Here is a 15,898-nt window from a genome sequence, read left to right as displayed (position 1 = left end):
GGTTCAGGGATGGAAAAATATGTTTTTGCTGGACTGGCCTCTTAAAACAAAAATGTTAAGAGGCAGCTAAACCTCTAAATGTAAAGGAAAGTAGACGATTACTTGATAAAGAAGGTTGTTATATGTAATGAAGAAGATGCATAACTTAAATGAAACCCAGAAGTACAAAGAAAGTGGAGCTATTAATACTGGGGCACATTGAAATCATAAGACAGCTCAAATTCCCTTAGCCTTGTTTGGACAGGCTAGCGCCCCTCCCAACCCGCCTACCAATGGCTTTATTGATGATGTTTTCAAAGTAAATATCAAGCTTGCTAAACATAGGATCTGTTCACTGCATCCCTTTATTAACATGATTCTATGTTTGGTGATTTATTCTCTCTGCACTTCTTTCCGCTTTTGGATGTAGTAGGTATTTAATTTGGCAAGATTAGTTTCCCTGTGTATCTATGGCCAGTGCAGTCTCAAGACATTCTATTCACACCTGGCAGAGCTTCCTGGCACCCGGATGGGCAGATTACTACGTGTCAGCAATAGTTACATCCTTTCACACTCAGAAAGTGAGTCATTTTATAATATGCATTTAAGAAGTCAATCACTTCTGCTCACAACCAGCTGTACACATCTTTTCTCTAGAGCATCGACCTACCTGGCGCTGCAAAAAAGTGGAAACAGGAACAGAATTATAATATTAGAATTGGAAATTATTCTATTTAGACCAATTCAATGCATAGATAGATAGATTAAAAAAAAAGTCACAACATCTGTAAGCGTCACCTGTATTATAATGTTTATTGAGACATTAACAATATGGATGTCTAACACCCAAAGACAGTGCCTCATGTTTCTCATATTTATAACTGGTACCAGATGCCACTGGAATTAGAGATACAAAATTAGCTTTTGCTGTCTATGACACAATAAAGGAATGATAAAAATGCTTTGCTATCACTGAATTTGCCACTAAACTCTTTTTTAACTGAATAAATTATGTGTTCCAATTCATGTGTGTCACTAAAGACTCAGGGGCCCGGGTGTAAAAGTTCAGCTCACCCCCACCCCGGACCACTCACCTGTACCTGTACCTAAACTGCACTGCATACAGCTGCAAAACGAATTTACATACATGATCTATCCCCTTGGCATAAGCTTTCCATACAGGACTCATTTTCTGGACTGCGTAAAAATTTGTTTGTAGCCCCTTAGGCTAAGGTCATATAGGTGAGTATGATATCAGGTGGTAAAATACGGCCCAATATCGCGCTTGCCAAAATGTGATATCCCTGCCAATGTGAGGCGTTTTTATATCAAAACTGCCTCGCATCAGTTTGGGAAAGTACCGATCCTCCGGCGCAGCTGAGATGGGCGATGTGATGCGAGGGCATGCCCAAAGATAGGACCTTCTGCGACTTGTTTCTCATATCGCAATGTAGGTGTGAAACCACGCTAAGGGCTCATGCCCACAGCTGTATGTGTAAAATGTTGCAGGTCTCCCCAGAGCATTTTATACATTTTCAACCATATGTTTTGCTGGCAGAGAGCTGGCAGAGACCGTGCATGGCACTGCGCATGCCCGTGAATCACACGCTTTTTTTTTTTTTGTATTCCCCACTCTGTTCAGTATGGAAACAGTGCCTATAAACAATCTATTGCATATGGACAGCGTATCATACGCAGCCCATACACGTGTACAAGGCTCACGCTGCATTTTACGCAGAGAAATAAAGCATTCTGCAATCTATTTCTCTTGCAGATGGATACGCGGTGTCCACACGTCGGTGTGCATGGATCAATGAAAGTCCATTGACTTTCATTGACTCCATTCACCCTATATCATAAGTCCATTTTTCTTCTCTCTGCTATCCTCAATGTCCACGTCTCACAGCCATATGTTGCAATCAGGGAAACGATGGCTGTGATTAACCTATGTTTGATGGTGACTGAGACATTCTTGCTCTTCCATATTAGGTCCATGATCACCATAGCCGTATGCCCCAATGCTAACTAACGCTTTATCTCACCTGTCGAGCTGCCATCATACATGATGGGGAACCCAAAGAATACAAAACTAGTAACCACTGTGATTTCCTCATTGTTGATCTTTATGTGGACTTCCTTGTTGGCTGTGGTCATGATCTTTGTCTTCTTGATGTTCAGGTGTAGTCTCATCTTCTCACTTACTTCTTTTAGCCTTGATCAGGGTATTGGGTTAAAAATAAGTGGAAGAACAAGCAGTAATTTAAGATACGCAGACAATACGACCCTGGTAGCAGAGACAGCGACGCATCTGAAGATGCCGATCACCGTGAAATGCGTTTAAAGTCTGAATCACACTCTTCCTCAGGTGTCCAAAAGTGTGCCAAATTCATCACCTTGGATCCTGCTGGATGATGAATTTGGTGCATCTCTAGACACTTTTTTTTGCTTACTTTGCAGCAAAATTTTGGCACAATTTTGTTACATATCGCATGTAAGTTACGAGTTGAACATAGGCATCTTTATTATTTTTCAGGATGACAAGCTGTTTTTTAAAAATATATTACTTGGGAAAACCCATTTAACCCCTTGAGTGGCGGATTTCTTACCACCCAGTCAGACCCAGCAGGGCAGGTTTTTTTTAAAAAGGCTAGTCATTTAATTTCAACCAATTTTCCAGTTGCGTTCCAAGAGCCATAACTTTTTCATTTTTCCATTGACACAGCCATATCAGGGATTGTTTTTTGCAGAACAAGTTGTACTTTTTGATGGCATCCTTTTTGGGTATATATAAAGTATTGCATAACTTTTGTAAAAAAAATTTGTAGGGAGATTGGGGAAAAAGAAAGAAATTCTGCCATTTGTTTTTTGGATTTCATTTTTATGGCGTTCAGCGTGCAGAAGAAATAATGTGATAACCTTATTCTCTGAGTCAGCACGATCCCAGGGATAACAAGTTTATACAGTTTTTTTTATGTTTTGCTATTCTTTTTTTTTTTTTCTTAAAGGTTTCCTTTTGTGTCGCCACATTCCAAGAGCCGTATTATTTTTTTTTTCATTGGCAGAGCCCTAGAAGACCTTGTTTTTTGCAGGATGAACTCCAGTCTTCATTTATCTATTTTTTAGGAACATGTAAAATTTTGATAGCTTTTTATTCCATTTTTTCTAGGGGCCAGATTAACAAAATCTGTAATTCTGGAATGTTTTTTATTTTTATTTTTCACGGCATTCTCTGAGCAGTATAAATAATATATTAAAGTAATTCTACAGGCCAGTACGATTATGCCAATACCAAATTGTAATAGTTTTTTTGCTTTTTCGTGACTTTTTCACAGTTAAAAAGTAATAAAAGTCTAAATCACCCTCCTTTTGCCATATCTATAATAAAAAAAATCTAAATCATAAAAGAAAAATACATACTTAGTATCACCGCGTCCGTAAAAGTCCCATCTTTCAAAGCAGTGCATTATTTTACCGGGAAATCGCAATTTTGTGCGATCGCAATTTTAACATTACAAGTCCCATAGACCCCTGCAGAAAAAAAAACGCTGCGAATTTCGCAGTGAAAAAAACTGTAGTGGGTAGTCACCCTGCTGGAAAAAAAGAACACATTTAGACATTTAGAATCTAATTAGCCATTTCAATCTTTGCTTTGTTTGCCGTGCGTATGCAAAAAAGCATTGTTTATTCTGCAAAAACGGAGCGCTCAGGTGTGCAAAAATACGTGAACACTTGTATGAAGCTGGTCATAGGGTAGCTTCACATGAACATATGCACATAAATACTTGAGAAGGTTGGGCTATCACGTATGTTTTAGTACATTTTACTATACTTTTTTGTGCTGCTGGGGGGACCTTCACGTCGGTGCGGGACACACTTGCGCCATGATTTAAAAGGCTGTACAGCCTAATTATTTCCTAGGTTTTTGATTTTTCTGTGAAATTGCTGTATGCTTGTTCTTATTTGCAATGCAAGACATTCAGTTTCATTAATTGGAACTATTTGTTAGACGGCCCCGCTGCTACATGAGAACCAGGGGCAGATTTTCTGATTAGTTACACAATATTTCTGCTGTTTTTAATTCCATCTATTTAAGGTTTCAGACTTTCTTCTTGTTCTTAATGAAAAGATGAAAGGACCAATTATGCAATCAAACTGTGATCTCTGCCACTTCTGTATTATAATGTGCAGTAATAATCTGCAGAACAACCGCTGCTGCCACAGAACTGGGGATACAACATTAATCTTGCTGACGTCAATACATTCTGTAGTGGAACCTGACACGGGGATCAGAGGAAAGCCACACACAAATAGAAATACCATAGTTATTAAATTAAATGGGTTTCTGTTATCATAATGTTAGCAGATATTTTCTATGGTAATTGCTACAATGTTTCTAGGAATTTAGTAATTGTTTATTTAAAGTGAAACTCCAAGTAAAATTCTTATAAGATGGCGACTCTATGATGGCTGAAGTAACATTTTCAATCACCTTTAAAGCTACCTTTTGTTCCTGACCTGCACAAAGGGGATTCATGAAGAGCAAAAATACAGAATTGGTTTCTGATTTTACTCTATATATTAAAGGCAATGAGGACAATTTTTTGCTTTCTTTGGAACATTATGCTGATGCCACCATTTATCTCAGACTTTCGCCTTTCTGGCAATTTGATTACATCCGCAGAGCACACCTCACCACAGCACAGACACACTAGTTCCAAAATCGGAAATACTGTGCAACTGCACACGCGGAATAGCAAAGGGACAGTGAACTGCATATTAGACTCACGGACAGACATAACATAAGGACTGGCAAAGGGCCAAAGCACTCATCTTGCATACCCACATGTATAACCAGATGGAGTAGCTATCAAAAGTACGAGGTATTAGTTTGTGGATTGGCCAAGTCACTGAATCCCACAAGCCCACTTCAAGGATCCTTGTTGTCTGACAGGGTCCCTACTCTAATGAGACAACATCCACATGACACCTGCCTTCAAGCAGGTTGATTGTCCCTATAAGGACGGCCCCGCACTGGAACCTAAGCACCTAACTCACCCAGAGATGGTATATGATCCACAGCAGGACAGGCCACAGTTCACACCAACAGACCGGGGATAGCATGCAACACAGAACAGGACTGTTCATACCTAATATCCGGCCACCTGCATAGAACCACCAAACATGCCACTGTTCACACATATACACTGAACATGCCTGTTCACACCTGATGTCCGGCCACCCGCACAGACACTGAACATGACACCGTTCACACCTATGTACACACACACACAACATATAACAGGCATGAAAAAAAAAACTAAAACCAAGAGTGAAGGTATACCAGCTTCCTCTTGCAGACGGACTGGTATATATATGCAACAGACCATTGGATGGTAGGTGAAGTCCACACACAGCCAGCACAATTATTCCACACCTGTGAATGTGTGTTCCTGGAAACCTGTACAACAGCAGATCCTAGCAGCACAAACCTGACAATACCTTCCATTTCAAAAAGAGGCCTCCAGACCCTTTAGGCATAATTTTTTTTTTGGAACTCGTCCAAAGCACGCACATGTACAGGATTTATCTAAAAAGGCCCTAAAACCAAGGCAAAGATGACAAATAGGAAGGAGTAACAAATTGTGCACCTCTAAATAGAACCTCTGCGCCTTACACAACCAGCCTCAGTCACAGATGTCTGCAAAAAGAGTGCACAGTCCAGAGGGAAAAGTGATGGAAACCCTCCCTACTGACACAACGCCACATAGGACTTATCCATACGGGCCTAGTGCAGAACACATATGTGTCAGGTACATAATATACAGGAGTCTGCAGCAAAAGGTAAGGCTGGTCATTATGTTATGTCCACCGGGCACACCATGCCTTAACACGGACGCATTGGATCCGTAACCCGTAGATCTCTTACAACACATAACAGGCATGCAAGAAAACCAAACCCTAGAGTGGAGGGATACCAGCTTCCACTTGCAGAGTGACTGGTATACATATGCAGCAGACCAGTGGAGATTGGCTAGCGAATACTACACCCAGCCAGCTCAGTTAACCCTTCACAGGTTTGCTCATGGAAACCTGTTGAATCACAGCACCCAGCCGCACAACCGAAGGCCTGGTTCACATGAGCCCTATTTTAGAGGCGTGCGAAAAAGGGCGCTTCTATAAGAACCAATGGTTTCCCATAGAAGCGTTCACATGAAGGAATTTTAGATGCGCTAAATATTGCACCAATCAAAGATGGGACATGTGTGGCTACAATGCCCGCATCTAAGGTCCGTGCTGCAAGAAAAGATAAGACCTGACCTATTTTTGGTGCAAGCTGCACAGGAGTTTCCATTGACTCCTATAAGAGCATGAGTCTATGGAAACTCCTGTGCAGGAAAAGAAGATTTCTGCCGACTGAGGGAATACCCCACTGCTAACAGCAGGACATTTAAATTGTGCAGGCCAGAAGAACATTTTAAATATCCCACTGTAAACTCCTTTTAGTCCCTGTGGAGATGAGGGGAAGCCCCGAGGGTTCCCTTAATCCCTGTGGAGACTAACAAGAATTTACAACAGGACATTTAAAATGTGCTTCTGGGCAGCACATTTTAAATGTCCTGCTGTAAGCAGAGGGGTATTCCTCCAGCCCTAGCAATTACCCAGCAGCAGGGGGCAGTAGGGGACTCCCTCCACCTCTCTCCGCAAGGGATTTCCGGAGAGCGTGGAGGAAAGGGTGGAACTTGCTGCTCTCTAGCTCAGCTCCCTCCATATTGCTATGGGGAATCCTCAAAGCAAGGAGAGAGACAGCGAGACTATGGGTTAATTCCCCATAGTAGGGAGAGAGAGCGGAGCTATGGGGGATAAACCCATAGCAGGGAGAGACAGAGTGGGCCCCCTGCACACGGGCGGACATTTTGCAGCGGCATTTCCCGCAGAATTTCCGCCCATGCCCGCTGCCATAGGATTGCATTAGATAATGCAATCCTATGCAGACAGCCCCAATTTGACCGTGTGAAAACACACGCAGAAAAGAAATTGTGGCATGGCCTATTTCTGTGCGAGCCTCGCAGAGGCCTGTACAGAAACATTACTAGTGACACACCTTCTCTGTTCTGCGCATGCGCCCAGTGGGCATATAGCAGAGCGGGGAGACACCGGGAGCAGGTGAGCCTCAGTGGTCACTGCAGGGGCATGGGTCAGATCCCACTGCAAAAATTCAGGATCCGACTGTTGCTGGGCACATTTTGTTTATCCAAAGAGGGCAATAAACCTCTTCATCCCCCCTCCGCCCCCATCCTTTTCATTAGCCATGCAAAGATGAGGCCAGCCAATTGACTAGTGTATTCTAACTAGCCACTCCCAGCTTTAGTTTTGCAGTCTGAACTGTAATGCTAGTGGTAGCCTCATTGCAACGCATGTGGTTGGCGCGCGTAGGTGTCCAGTACTATGTGTCCGGGAACAAGTATCTTATGCAGTCAAATAATGCAGTTAAACAGCTTAGTTTGATAGAGCAGGAGACAGGTAAATCCCACAATAATAGTTTTCCACATGTAATTCCCATACTGCCTGTATTCCCCCATGCCTCATCCCCCCTCTTGTACCTCCTGTATTACCCCCACTCCGTTTGTTTCAAACTGATTGTATATCGCATGTAATTGTTATACTGTCTGTGTTCTCCCCTGCTTGAAAACACTGCAAAATAAATTGGCGCTAAAAAAATTATGCAGCTAGGACTTATTTTCAGGGTAGGGCTTATATTTCAAGCCTCACCCCGAAAATCCCTGCATGTGGTGCTATAAAGTTGCACGACTTTGTAGCACCACAAAATCGTGGTATCGCTGATAGCAGATGCAGGGATATCGCACGGACCATCGATACGATATCACTGCGTTTTTCTCACTGTCAAATCGTGTTGCCTGTGTGAAACAGGCCTTAAACCTTCGATCCTATGATTGCTATGTTAATACATTGTTCTACATATGTACTGCAATGTAGTATCGCTATTCATAGCAATCATAGAGCCAGGGTAACCCAGATTGCATCCAGTTGCCATGTTAACACATCAGCTCTCTGGAATTATTTTGCAATGGGCTGATGACATTACAGAGGGAGCGCGCTCCCTCAGTGAACCCTTTACATGCTTAACAATGATCACGGCATGTAAGGGATTAACACCAGGTACCGGTGTTCACACTGATCCCTTCTGTTGCAACAGGAGGTCAGCTGTCATGCAAAGCCAATTCCTGTTGTGGATGGCAGGAGCTCAACTTCTGAGCCTGTGCTATCCATAGGACATAAGTTTACCTCCTGGTGCTTTAAGTACCAACTGCACAGGATGTAAACTTACATCCTGTAGCACTAAGGAATTAATATTGTACATGGGAATCTTGTGATCTTGCGTCAGGATGATTCGCTAGCCCATATTTTGGATTGCGGTATTAGATTTGTTGCAAGAAGAACCCGCACCATAGGAAATAAAGTCTCTTTTTCCATGTTTGTTACCCCTTTTGACAGTTCATATTAGCTGTAAAGGGTGTTATCGTTGTGGTAACAATAAATGCAGTCTATGTTCTAGAATTAGGAGTCTTTCACACCAGCGTATGTGTTTTTACGTTCCCTAGTCGGTGCCGTAAATTTGCATAAATAAATGATTTTCCGCGATCACAGCCAGAGATAATTAGCGTTTTCTTGTCCATTTACATGAGTTACATTTTTAGCAAACCCACACTCGGCATAAATCCTCGGGATGCCTTCAAATGCCTAAATACAGGCACCTGTAAGCTTTTCGCAGGCTGCTTAAATGCCCCCCTCCTTTTTTTCCCCAACTCCCAAAGGAGTCAATGGGAGCCACCGCTGTATATCGATCGAAAGATAGCACCAGAAGTATCTTTTTAGCCACCGTATAAAAAAAAAGGTACACATTTTAGTTGCATATTTTTTATGGAGCAATATTTTAAGTGCCGTGTATTTGCCCATGAGAACTAAAGCATTGGAAACCAATGCCTTAAATGGTTGCGTATATCGGTCAGCTGTAAAAACATGCCGTGCATGCGCCCGTGTCAATTAAGCCTCAGGCTTTATTCACACAAGCGTATATTAGCCGCCGTTTTCACGGACGGCCGATATACACTACCATCTGATGCATTGGATTTTAATGCATCAGATCAGACGGGCGTATTCCCGTCTTAAAGCTCCAGGCCGGCCAATATAGTGCTGGGCGCTTTTACACTGGCTAGGAATGATAGTCCTGGAACCAGGGGCGTAACTATAGGGGGTGCAGGAGATGCGGTTGCACCCGGGCCCAGGAGCCTCAGGGGGCCGATAAGGCCTCTCTTCTACATATTGGGAGCCCAGTACTATGAAAAAAGCATTATAGTTGGAGCCCCTGTTACAGATTTTGCCTTGGGGCCCAGAAGCTTTAAGTTACGCCTCTGCCTGGAACTATCTTCCTGGCCAGAATGCATCGATTATTGTTATAAAGACCTGTATAAAGATCTGTATAAAGGGTCTGACATTGATTTGCAGGAATGCTGCCATCCAATAGGTGGCACTGCAGAGGTATTGTTTTATCTTCCTTATTTGCAGGCTAAGGATATACATATCTACAATCACATATAAGACTAATGATCCCCTCTGCATCATATATCCTGCAGCAATATTTTTTTTTGCGCGGATGACCTGCTGTGCATCTGCACAAAAAAACATTGAATTTGCGATCTTTTACAAGCATTTAAAATTAATTTACGCAATGGCTCGCAATTCATCCGAGGCAGAACTTTGCATGCAGAATCCACGCATGTATAAACATAGTTGCGTCAGAGGCATGAGGAAACTGAATGTTGGCGATGCTTAACCCTCTAATGCCACAGGACGTAAGGTTACATCATGGCACCATGGTATTTAACTCGTCGGTATTTACTTTGTCACTCTTTCACAACAAAAAACATAAGAAAGGCAAAATGCTTATTTTGTTTGTTTTGCCTCAAAAAGCGCAATAAAAGTGATCACAAAGGTACAAATAGAAGCTATAGCTCATGACACAAAAATCAAGCCCTCACAGAGCTCTGTGTATGGAAAAATAAAAGAGTTAGAGCTCCTACACACTTTCTGTTAAAAACGCATCGCACAAAAATTGCAAAGCAGTAACTTGCGATGCGTTTTTAACATTAGAAAATCCCATTGACAATCGTGTGAAAAAAACGCAGCGATATTGCGTGAAAAAAACGTGCAAGAAAAACGCAAGTGGATATTCACCCTTATGGGACTTTGAATGCAGCGATGTAAAAATTATTATAATTTCCAAAAAAAGGGGTTTTATTGTGCAAAAGTGTATAAACTCAAACAAAGATGGTATCATTTTAATCATACTGACCTGCAGAAAAAATGTATTATGTCATTGAGGGCTTATTCACATGCATGTATATCGGCCGGGTTTTCACGCCCGACCGATATATGCTGCCCCTCTCTGCATGGGGGGACAGAGCTGGAGCTAGTGTGCTGAGCTCCCACCCCTCGCATTGTAAACAATGGCTGGGGGCGGGAGCTCAGCACACTAGCTTCCTCCCCATCCCACCTCCTCCCCTTGCAGAGAGGGGCAGCGTAGATGGGTCGGGCGTGAAAACCCGGCCGATATACATCCATGTGAATAAGCCCTTATGCTGTATGATTGATGCTGTAAAAAAATAAAAAACAATGGCAGAATTCATGTGTTTTCTCTCCCTGCTCTCAAAAAAAGTTAAAGTTTTACAGTACATTATAAAAATGGTACCAAAAAAATTACAGTTCGCAATGCAAAAAACAGGCCCTTATACGGAAAAATAAAAAGGTTATGGCTTTTGAAATGTGGAGATAAAAATTCCCCCAAATATTGCTGCATCCTCATGGTCAAAATAGGCCGTGTTCTTAGGGGGTTAATTCATGTCCTAATACCATAGTCTACCGAACCTCTGAAGATAATATTAAGTCTGTTTATGATTACTACTAGAGATGAGCGAGCATACTTGTCCGAGCTTGATGCTCGTTTAAGTATTAGGGTGTTTGAGATGCTCGTTACTCGAGACGAGCACCATGCGGTGTTCGAGTCAATTACATTTCCTTCCCTGAAAAATTTGCCCCATTTTCTGGCCAATAGAAACGCAGGGAAGGCATTACAACTTCCTCCTGTGACGTTCAAGCCCTATCCCACCACCCTGCAGTGAGTGGCTGGCGAGATCAAGTGACCGCCGAGTATATAAAGTGGCGCCGCCCGCGGCTCGCCACAGGCGCACCCTGGCAGAGATTAGGGACAGTGCTGCTGCTGCTGATATTATAGGGAGAGTTTTAGCGTCTACAAGAACCCCAACGGTCCTTCTTAGGGCCACAGCTCACCTAGTGCACTACTGTTGTGGATGCTGGGAGCAGCTGTGCATATTTTTTTTTTGGTATATCGGGCATGCAGCCCCATTACAGCTATAGCGTTCTCAGGCTGCAGTCTGTACTACGTAGTATAGGCGAAGTATTGGTGAGGCAGGGACAGTGGTAGTGTGGAATTCTGTCTACAGCAATCCCAATGCTCCTTCTTAGGGCTACCTGTGCATTTAACTCCGTGGTTGCTGGGAGTTGTAGTACCTCAGCATTGCACTGCAAGGCGTGAGTTCAGCCTTCAGTGCCAATTTTTGCTGGGGGCAGTTAGCGTAACGTAAGCGCTCTCTGCCTCCAAGTGCACGTTTAGAAAGCACTAATACTTTTCTCCGCTCTGTGTTACCAGTCAGCTGCCAACGCAATGTACGGTGCCAGACAGCCATAGAGGGAAAGTCCAATACACGCTCCATTGCCTGCATTACATTGGGAAAAAAATAATTTTAAAAAAGGAATCCTTTTTTACGGCTGCTTGTAACCCAGTGCACATTACTGCGTGGCCTGTGGGACTTGAGGTGAATCTCAACTGCATGGTGCACTGCAAGGCCTCAGTTCAGCCTTCAGTGTCATTTTTTGCTGGGGGCAGTTAGTGTAACGTAAGCGCTCTCTGCCTCCAAGTGCACGTTTAGAAAGCACAAATATTTTTCTCCACTCTGTGTTACCAGTCAGCTGCCGGCGCAGTGTACGGTGCCAGACAGTCATAGAGGGAGAGTCCAATACACGCTCCATTGCCTGCATTGCATTGGAAAAAAACAAATTTTAAGAAAGGAATCCTTTTTTACGGCTGCTTGTAACCCAGTGCACATTACTGCATGGCCTGTGGGACTTGACGTGAATCTCAAGCAAGGCTTGAGTTCAGCCTTCAGTGTCATTTTTTGCTGGGGGCAGTTAGTGTAACGTAAGCGCTCTCTGCCTCCAAGTGCACGTTTAGAAAGCACTAATATTTTTCTCCGCTCATGGTACACCACTGTGTCTGGGGTTGGCCTACACTTTTGCTACAGAAATGTAACTCTGTTCTGCCTACCTATACTTCTGCCACAGTAATGCTAGAGGGGTCTGACTATACTTCTGCAACAGAAATGTAACTTCGGTCTGCCGATACTACTGCTCCTGAAATGTTACCTTGGTTTGTGTATACTGTTACTACTGTAATGTTACTAATACTGGGCTCTGCCCATACTGCTTCAACGGAAATGTTACTGGGGCCTGTCTATACTGCTACTACTGAAATGTTACAAAAACTGTACTCTCCCTACACTGCTGCAAGAGCAATGTGAATCTGCCGCTTTGCCCATACTGCTTCTACGTAAATGTTACTGGGGCCTGTCTATACTGCTACTACTGAAATGTTACAAATACTGTACTCTCCCTACACTGCTGCAAGGGAAATGTGAATCTGCTCCTTTGCCCATACTGCTTCTACGTAAATGTTACTGGGGCCTGTATATACTGCTACTACTGAAATGTAACAAATACTGTGCTCTCCCTACACTGCTGCAAGGGAAATGTGAATCTGCTACTTTGCCCATACTGCTTCTACGTAAATGTTACTAGGGTCTGTCTATCCTGTTACTACAACAGAAAAGTTACTGCACTCTGTCAATACTGCTGCAAATGAAATGTTACTGGGATCACCTACACTGACCCCAGTAACATTTCTATCCTGTTACTACAACAGAAAAGTTACTGCACTCTGTCAATACTGATACTACTGAAATGTTACTGGGGTCTGTATGCACTGCTGGAACTGAAATGTTACTGGGGTCTGTCAATACTGCTGTAAATGAAATGTTACTGGGGTCTGTCTATTCTGTTGCTACTGAAATGTTACTGGGGCCTGTCCTAATGATATTACTGAAATGTAACTGGGGTCAGCCTACACTGCTGCAATGGAAATGTTAAAGGGGTGTGTCTATACTGTTACTACTACTGAAATGTTACTGTGGTCTGTCTGCACTGCTGGAACTGAAATGTTACTGGGGCCTGTCCCTACTGATACTACTGAAATGTTTCTGGGGTCTGTATGCACTGCTGGAACTGAAATGTTACTGGGGTCTGTCAATACTGCTGTAAATGAAATGTTACTGGGGTCTGTCAATACTGCTGTAAATGAAATGTTACTGGGGTCTATCTATACTGTTGCTACTGAAATGTTACTGGGGCCTGTCCCTACTGATACTACTGAAATGTTACTGGGGCCTGTCCCTACTGATACTACTGAAATGTTACTGCGGTCTGTCTGCACTGCTGGAACTGAAATGTTACTGGGGCCTGTCCCTACTGATACTACTGAAATCTTACTGGGGTCTGTCTGCAATGCTGGAACTGAAATGTTACTGGGGCCTGTCCCTACTGATACTACTGAAATGTTACTGGGGTCTGTATGCACTGCTGGAACTGAAATGTTACCCTGGTCTGACTGGGGCATGCAGTGTGGGCCAAAGCCCACCTGTATTTTATCTGACGTTACCTCAGCTGTGCAGGGCACTGCAATGGGATTTATTTATGTACCGCCGGTGGCTTTCTGGGACCCACCCTTGCTGTCGGTCCACACGGACTTCACATTAGGGAGTTGTACCTGCCTGTGCCTATGTATTAAAAACCCCAGTCTGACTGGGGCATGCAGTGTGGGCCGAAGCCCACCTGTATTTAATCTGACGTTAGCTCTGCTGTCCAGGGCACTGCAATGGGATATATTTATGTACCGCCGGTGGGTTCCAGGGAGCCACCCATGCTGTCTGTCCACAGGGACTTCACATAGGGGAGTTGTACCTGCCTGTGCCTATGTATTAAAACCCCAGTCTGACTGGGGCATGCAGTGTGGGCCAAAGCCCACCTGTATTTCATCTGACGTTAGCTCTACTATCCGGGGCACTTCATTGGGACAACTACTGGAGCAATACAGCGCTAATGAGACGTGCACAGCTACGCTAGCATTGGAGTCCACTGTAGGCCCGCGATTGGTGAGGGTTTGTGCAGAGGCCTATATCCTGGGTGCAGTGAAAGTCCGCTTCCTGCCTACGATTGCTGAAGCTGTGGGCCAAGGCCTATGTCGTGGGCGCGGTGCAAGTCTGCCATGTTTGGCCGCTCAGATTTATTTTTTGTTCATGTTTTGGGTTGCCTAGGACCCACCTATGCTGTTGGTGCCCACTTAGTTCCCATCGCGGTGTTTGACCTGTCTGGCACAAAGACAATGACTGACTTGGGTAGGGGGCAGAGTGCAGATGGCTTCCCCTTGCGGTGTCGATTGAGCTATGCGACACCTTGACAGAATGAATACTGTGTGGGCACATGGATTCCCCATTGCTATGCCCACGTTTGCAGCTCCTGACGGAGGTGGCACAGGATTGGATTTCTCATTGCTTGTGTACAGCATTGTGGGCTATCGCCCCGCCCCTTTTCAAGAGGGTCGCTGCCTGGCCCTGCCAACTCTCTGCAGTGTGTGCCTCCGGTTCCTCCTCATCACAGATGTACTGAGAAATAGACATGAGCGTGTGGAATGAGGGCAGCTGAAGGCTGCGCAGGGACACTTTTGTGTGCGCTGTGGACACAGGGTCGTGCGGGGGGTTGGGCAGCATGTAACCCAGGAGAAGAGGCAGCAGTGTGTCCCGCAGGCAGTGATTGTGCTTAGTTGCAGGTAGTGTGGTGCTTAGCTAAGGTTTGCCTTGCTAATGAGGGTTTGTCCGAAGTAAAAATTGTTAGGAGGGGGGGCCCACTCTTGCCGCTATTGTGGCTTAATAGTGGGACCCTGAAATACAGCCCAACATGTTGCCACTCGCCTGCCCTATCCGTTTCTGTGTCGTTTCTATCACTTTCTTGGGTTGTCCAGATTTTCACCAATGAAAACCTTAGCGGAGCATGGGTCATATACAAAAATGCTCGAGTCACCCATTGACTTCAATGGGGTTCGTTACTCGAAACGAACCCTCGAGCATCGCAGAAAGTTCGACTCGAGCAACGAGCACCTGAGCATTTTGGTGCTTGCTCATCTCTAATTACTACGTGTCTGTCTGAAGTCTGGATCCCCGTATAGTGGTACACCTTTAACTGACACCTACGCGGGCTGAAGTCTATGAGAGCAGGGTGATCATTACTGCCATTCTATGGCCATTGACTTTCAAGTCAAGTATTCCTGAATATTTACTAAGTTTTCCTGTACTGTAAACTCTGAATGCAGAAGTTTGTTGTACCGTGTTGAAAAGTTACTAGTAAAGTTTTACCGGGCCTTTACCGTTCCAGAGGACCCGAGGTACTATACACTGGTCCAGTGTTATTAATCTGCCGTGTATGAATGCCGGTGTATGGAACAGTGGCGTCACGAACTGACAACTACTACCCCTATCATACCTGTCATTTCATGTAACAGGAAAATTGTACATATTTTATACCATGGCCTCGTGTTACAAAGTTGGCAGTCACTCACAGGATATATATATATATATATATATATATATATATATATATATATGTTTGTCTTGCCCGGTACACATGGCCAGTCCGCTCAGTAGTGGTTCCTCCCTTG

The sequence above is a fragment of the Eleutherodactylus coqui genome, chromosome 3 (assembly GCF_035609145.1).
Source record: "Eleutherodactylus coqui strain aEleCoq1 chromosome 3, aEleCoq1.hap1, whole genome shotgun sequence".
Taxonomy (NCBI): domain Eukaryota; kingdom Metazoa; phylum Chordata; class Amphibia; order Anura; family Eleutherodactylidae; genus Eleutherodactylus; species Eleutherodactylus coqui.
Note: the sequence above shows the minus strand (reverse complement) of the source record.